The sequence below is a fragment of the Hemicordylus capensis genome, chromosome 2 (genome assembly GCF_027244095.1).
Source record: "Hemicordylus capensis ecotype Gifberg chromosome 2, rHemCap1.1.pri, whole genome shotgun sequence".
Classification (NCBI taxonomy): Eukaryota; Metazoa; Chordata; class Lepidosauria; order Squamata; family Cordylidae; genus Hemicordylus; species Hemicordylus capensis.
This window is the reverse complement of record NC_069658.1, coordinates 158,459,500-158,467,110: the sequence shown is the minus strand read 5'-3', so window position 1 is coordinate 158,467,110 and position 7,611 is coordinate 158,459,500. Positions and strand designations below refer to the sequence as shown.

At 42.1% G+C, this 7,611-nt stretch overlaps 1 pseudogene; it reads left to right on the top strand.

The window, feature by feature from the left end:
• The first annotated feature begins 5,873 nt into the window (after nt 1-5,873).
• LOC128347960 (olfactory receptor 10T2-like) lies at nt 5,874-7,287 on the top strand (annotated as a pseudogene).
• The last annotated feature ends 324 nt before the right edge of the window (nt 7,288-7,611 follow it).

The window sequence follows — 7,611 nt, the reverse complement described above, 5'->3', positions numbered from 1 at the left end:
TGTTTTTATTTAGTCTCATTAGAGCAAGAGCCTTCGCCCCCCCCCACACTCCAGTGCAGACTCAACAAACCCCAGCCACACCCCTGTACTGCGCGCTGCCTCCTTCCTTCCCTCTCTTTGCGTCTGAGCCGGATCATTGCGACGCTCTAAAGGGCTCTCCAGGTTTGTGGGGAGCGGGGGGGGAAGCTGTTTCGCTGTGCCTTCGGGTTTCCATTTATAAGAAAGGAGGGTATCCCCCCCCCCCGAGTCAGAACGTTTATTCCGATTTAGGCTTGTTTATAAAAGTGCAAGACCTACCCCTCAATGCCTCCCCCCCGCGTCACGGAACCTGCAATAAAAGGTTCTTTATGGTTGAGAAAACCGATAGGGCAGTGAAGGATGAGGTGAGAAAGAGAATGGACCCCACACCTTGGAGGGGAGTTTTTTTGGTGTATTTTTCAACGAATGAATCAAGCGCATTTCTCCTCCTTTTGCAAACGAAAAACGGGGGGTGGGTTTGAAATGGGAGAAACCGGTGTTCAAAAAAACCTCACCCTTTTACACACACACACACACACACACACGAGTATCAATGGTAGATGGGGGGTGGGACACGCAAAAATCCCTTTTCCTGCTTCCTGCTCCACTCCCCCCAAAACAAAAGCCTCATCAACTGTGCAGGGCAATCATCTTGCTAGCCACTCTTGCTCAGTTGCCCAGAATTAATATGGATGCCAACTGATCCCTTCCTACTAAATGCTACTTTCCCTGGGGCTTAGAAATGCTCGAGATCACAGGAAGCCATACCAACCTGGTGGCTTTGTTATTCCCGAGGGAAGGGTCTGAGACAGCTGTTTATGCAAATACAGGCAGACAGGAGCCATGGGAGTCTGGCCAGCCCTGCAGTGCTGGGGTCACCCCCTTGCCTTCCATTTCCTTTCCCTCCCCCATTGCAGCAATCAGGTAACTGATAATATGAGCCCCTGGTGGCGCAGTGGTAAAACTGCCGCCCTGTAAGCAGAAGGTTACAAGTTCGATCCTGACCAGGGGCTCAAGGTTGACTCAGCCTTCCATCCTTCCGAGGTCGGTAAAATGAGTACCCAGAATGTTGGGGGCAATATGCTAAATCATTGTAAACCGCTTAGAGAGCTCCGGCTATAGAGCGGTATATAAATGTAAGTGCTATTGCTAATTTGTAGTCAGTAGGGGATGGCTGGCTGCAAAAGGCCCCCTTTAAAGAGATCTTGAAGTATACAAAGCAAAAAACGAACAAGGTAGTAGATGCACTCAGAGATTTGCTGATGCATAGACCATCCCAGTCCCCCATTTCTCCAGTCCTTCATTACAGAAACTAGACATACATAAATGCATGCAACTGATTATATTTCTGCTTCTTTGGGCAATTAATTGCATCATAATGGGAAGCATAGCATTCTCAGTTATTTTTAATTAATGCATATATGACTACCATGTCTCAAATGAAAACTGGTTCTGGAAAACAATTACCATCCAGATTTGGATGAATTTCCACTCAACTGGCTATAGCTGCCACCCTTTTCCTGGCAGTGATTCTGTTTCTTTTCCTGCAGACACACAGTGATAGGATGGCATCTGTTGAATTTCAGCCTGTTATATGGCTATTAAAGAAACAAGTGCTCTATCAGGAACAAAGGTGACAGCTCAATGGTAAAGTTAGCTGGCTAATGTCCTTTTGCACAGACATTTCCTCAGGTTCGGGAGGAAAGAGATATACAGCCCTCATTAGGGTGGACGAATGCTTGATTCCCACTGTACTGGAAGACTATTAAGTGTTATTTTAAAATGAAATAATTGTACTTTAGGAAATGCAGGGGAAACTTAGCTTGTGGAAGAAACAGTCATGAACTGATGAAGAACAAGATTTTCTTCTAATTCATGGTGAAGACCAACTTTTCACCATATGTGAATCTCCAAAAATGGAAAACCATTCAGACATTATGTTGTACATGTGTACAGATATCTGAACATTCATACATGTTTTTGTGTGAATGACTGTACCTGGGTTCATTTTTAAAGTGAACCTTGGGCAGGCCCCTCGAATGCACGATACAGATAGGAAGTGTACTGCTATACCTGCATTAAACATAACATGTGAAACACTGTACCTGTGCACAGATCTGTACCTGTGCATACTGCACACTCGTATGAGTGTTGAACATAACATGTGACTGGGGCTTGAGCGTACATGAATTCTGATCTTTGTAGCTCAACATAAATCTCTTCTCCAGTGACTAATTCCAAAAAGAGAAGTATCATCTATATGATACTAATGTTCAGTTGCACTGGTTTCCATTTCATTTATGGGTATGATTCAATATGTTGATCATTATCTTTGAAGTCCAGAACTGCTTAGGGATTGTGTCCCCGCTCCCATGGAAGTTTGCCTGCCTCCTAAAATAACCTGGGAAGGGCCTCTCAAATGTTGCCTTACTCTATGAGGGCTGTTTGGTGGTGACATGTGAGAAGGCCTTTTCAGTGGTGGTGCCAACTCTGTGCAACTCCCTATCACAGAAGATTTCTCCCCTCCCTACTGTGTGTGTCAGTCTGATGTATGTTGGGGGGAGCAGCGGGGGGGGGGGGCAATTTCAGTGCTTGCCCTAGGTGCCGTTTTCCCTAGTTACGCCTCTGCTGTGCAGTCTTGTATCCTGGTCACAGCACAAGCCTGGGGCTAAATCCAGCCTAGCTCTTGTGTGATTCCAGCTCTCCAACTCTGATTCTCCAACTGTGTCTTCAGAGAGGCCCCTCTGCTGACTTTTCCCAGGACTCTCCTGTTGATGGCTTCTTGACTTCTCTCCTACAAACTGATCTTTTGCAACTCTTTCCTCCAAAATCAAATTGTCAAACTGACATTCTAAATGTGAAACTGAAAAAAACAGGCATGAACTGTTTGACCCTGCTAGTTTTTTCATACCTAGGGACTTTGAGCACAGAATACAATAATGAAGAGGTTTTATGAATATTAATACAACAATGCAACAACAACAAGAATTTATATATTGCTTTTCAACAGAAGTTTCCAAAGCGGTTTACACAGAGAAATAATAAATAAATAAGATGGCTCCCTGTCCCCAAAGGGCTCACAATCTAAAAAGAAACGTAAGGCAGACACTAGCAACAGCCACTGGATGGATGCTGTGCTGGAGCTGGACAGGGCCAGTTGCTCTCCCCATGCTCAATAAAGAGAATCACCACGTTAAAAAGGTGCCTCTTTGCCCAATTAGCAGGGGTAGTGCAAATAATGCAAAGGCTTATTTAGAAGAAGAGGTTGGGGAATACCAATGCAATTCATTTACAATTCAAGGGTTTGTTTTACAAAAAACCAAGAGGTCTAGGCCTCATTCCTCCACAGTCCCTGTCATTAAAAAGTTCCTTTCTATCTATGAGTTCTGTTGTTCTGTGATTATTTTTTCTCTCAGCTCTCATCTGCTCTGCTCAGCTCTTCGTGGTCACCAACCTTTTCTCCCATCTAATATTATATCTATATTTCCTAATATTATATCTTCATCTTCATATCTCTCTTCATTTAGCCCACATTCAGAGAATTGAGGGTACTGAGAGAATTGGACATTGTGTTACCCAGTCAGATCTCTCATGAGCTGGGTGGAGGCCACTTGCCATTTTAATCTGGCCATCCGTGTCACATGAAGGGAGCAAGTGGCTCCATTTCCTCCACTGCGGTATCTCTGTGGTTACCTGAAGGGAAAGCACTTTTCACATACCTCAAAGTGTCTTTCTTTATTATAATATATAAAGAGGCTCACTTGGCTCACTTTCATCTGTCAGTGATGGAACTGGGTGGGAAAAAGAACTTTTGATTGCATCAAAATCAATAGGACTTGTTTAAAAGAAGTATTAAGCATGTTAATGAAAAATATACAGTTATTTCTTGTTCAAAAATCAAGCATATGAGACAAATTCCCCCCCCCACACACACACACAGAGATGTGCGCGCACACACATACACCCACAGAAATGCACATTGCTCTGCCTGTGCCTCATTTTAATTTCTCTTCAGATATTGCAGTTCTGAATTAACAGTCTTGTTTCCAAACTGAATGTACATGAGGGAAGTGGATCATATTTACTGGCCATGCCCCCTTTGGCCTCACATTCAGCATTAATCTGAAAGGGGTTTTGTGCATGTACAACTATTTGCACATAGAGGTCCTCCATGAAATCTTGAATATTGGGTAATCAGGGTTCTTGATTGCATAACAAAGTCCGGGGGGGCTTGACCAGTAAGCACATTGGTATGGGCGATGGCCAATGGGCACAGTCCCACTTCCCCCACCAATTCAATGAATGTGTGTGTGTGTGTGTGTGTGTGTGTGTGTGTGTGTGCGCGCGCGTGTGCATAGACTTCTCTGATACAGCATGATTGGTCAGAATAGTTGTGCATTTATTCCCTTGGATATAGCTTTTCCCAGACATATCTGTTAGATGCATTTCTAGATGTTAACAGCTCCCACTGATGATGCAATGGTTGATTTATTTTAACCTTTGGAATGCCACAGAGACAATATCCTGTGAGATTTAGAAACTTGTTTACATTGTTCCATGCTGGAAACAACTCCTATAAAAAGAAATATATTTTGGCAAATTACTGTCATTTTGAACAGCTATCCTACAGTCTGCCTTCATGTAAGCTTTCTGCTTTATACACTTCTGCTCAATCCATAATTGATCAATATATTTTGAGATCTTTCAATGTTTTATTCTAATCACAAATGCTCAAGCATCCAAATGCTCTACAGCACTTTAAGCTTTAAAAACATTTTAAATTAACCATATTCTTATCAGATTGTTGTTTTTTTTAAACTTAGGCATAAATGCTATACTTTGCCAAGCGACAGAGAGTGTAGAAGGACTGGGGTTCAGTTTCTGCCATTTCCCATTAAAAGGATCTTGGGTGGCCCATTTGGAAAAGGCCTCGGCCTGAGACCTCAGAGAGATCCTGCAAGTCTGAATAGACAGCCTGTGCTTAATGAATTGACTGATTAGAAGATGGTTGGATATATTGAGGATAGGTTTTGCAACACTGTATTGAATTGTCAACTAGGTAGGAAAGGTAAAATGGGGGAAAGTATTTTTAAGGAAGACTCCTCAAAAAAACTTTATTTAACTGGTGTTTTCTCTAGTGTGCCCTAATTTCTGTTTGTTTCAAGAGAAAAAATGTATTCGGCAGAATCTCAAATACCTTGTGGTGCAGGCCTTGTGTACACACATTTCTTTATACTGTGAACTGCCCAGGGACTTTTTTGTATGGGGAGGTATACAGATGTACTAACTAACTAACTAACTAACTAAATAAGGGCCAGGAGTTGGATCCAGCCTGCAGGAACTGTTTTGTTGGCCTGCAAAACAAGGCATAAGAATATCTTACAGCAACAGCAGGAGCCATGAAGATCTCTTAGCCTATTCTGCTGACAAGCAGCTGCAGCTCAGTGCAGTTGGCCTCTCGAGCCCAAATGCGCCCCCCCACCATAGCCACAGCCCATGGACACCATCCCACATCCCCCTCGCCTTACCCCCAGACTCCGTCCTGGGGTTGGCATGCAGTTCAGGGGCCCCATTGACTGAGCAGGGACAGGGCTGATTTTCTGGTCACTAATCTTGGTTAAAATTGTGAGTCCCATCATGATGCAGAGATCCACAAGTAACTAATAATAGTTTACATTACGATGTAGATAATTTTTATGTGAGTTAATGTGCTTGGCCCCCACACACCAAGTCATAGGTGCTTGTGGCCCACCAGGGCATTTGAGCTGTGCATTCCTGTTGTAGTGCTACTGAAGTCTCCTTTAGCTCACGTCATTCACTTTCTTATAACAGCTCCTAGTTGCCCATGAAGGCCAGGTCTCTGTACTCCTTCACCACCTAGTAAGGCATAGAAGTCCTCAGGGCAACCATTAGCAGCAGAACCTCCTTCAAGAAGATGCCATGTTAAGCCATGTTAACAGAAATTCAATGTGAGGTCATTAACTGTGCCAATTGTTTTCTCACTGTGGATATCTTATTTCTTTAGAAATAGATATAGGAATGTTCTATAGAAATGTATATACCAGCTGTAATGCCTTGCTGAGTTGCAAGGAATGCTTTCCATGTGTGTAATGTTTTCCAAATATTTTTGTATATGTTGTCAATTAGTTTGCACTCTTGCAGTTTGTGACATTTTAATGTTTCTCCCCCAGATTTCACACAAATGGAAACAGAGAAGCAAACTGTGGTGATGGAATTCATTCTAACTGGATTTTCCAGCTTCCCATATCTGCGGATTGTGCTTTTTGTGGTGTTCTCCCTCATGTACATGGTCACTTTGGCTGGAAATATCATCATCATCACTACAATAAGGGTTGACCACAGGCTTCACACACCCCATATATTTCTTCCTCTCCATTCTCTCATTTTCGGAAATCTGTTACACACTCACCATTATCCCTAATATGCTTGCAAATCTTGTAAGAGAAATAAGACTATTTCATTCTTTGGCTGTGCTACTCAGATGTGTATTTTCCTAGGCTTTGGGTGCTCAAATTGCATGCTTCTGGCAGTGATGGGCTATGACCGATATGTGTTCATATGCAAACCTTTACATTACCACGTTCTAATGAACCAAAGACTCTGTACCAAAGTGGTTTGTTTTTCAGCAACAGATGGATTTCTTTTTTCCACAACAGAGACAATAATCATATTTACATTGCCTTTCTGTGGACCAAATAAAATAAACCATTTCTTCTGTGATTTAGCCCCTTTGCTTGAGCTATGCTGTGCCAGAAACTATATAGGGGAAGTTGTGATTTTTGTTATTTGTTTTTTGGTGGTATTTTGCTCATCCCTACTGATTCTTCTCTCGTATATTTTAATCTTGAACACAATCTTGAAAATCCCCACAGCAGACGGGAAGCAGAAAGCCTTTTCAACATGTGCCTCTCTTCTTATTGTGGTGGTTGTGCACTTTTCAACATGTGCCTCTCTTCTTATTGTGGTGGTTGTGCTCTTTGGATGTGCTTCCATTATCTATCTAAGGCCCAAATCCAGATATACTCTGGACGAGGACACATTGATAGCTGTCTCTTACACAATGGTGACACCCTTGCTGAACCCCCTGGTTTACAGCCTGAAAAACAAAGATGTCCAAATAGCACTCAAGAAATCCATAGGCAGAAGAATATGTAGCAAGAGGATCTGATAGAGAAGTAGTATTAATGGACCTCTGGAAATGCACCCATCTTGCCCAATGCTGTGTTATAGGGAAGGAAGCAATGTTATCCCATGAAGAGGAAGTATGGTGCGCAATTAATATTGTAGCTATATGGACCAAATATAATTTTAAAGTAATTTTTAATTATCTGCCTACTTATCTGGATATTCAATATTCATTTGCAATATTCAATATTCATTTGTTTATTTTAACTTTAAAAATAATTTCTAATTTCCTGTTAAATAAATAAATAAATAAATAAATAAATAAATACATGAAATGGTTTGAGAAGACTATGAAGCTCTCCTCACAATCAGTGCTAGAGCTGCACAAGTGGAGCCCATTTTAAGAACCTGATATCTACCAATCAGTTGCTTGAGAGGGATGACATA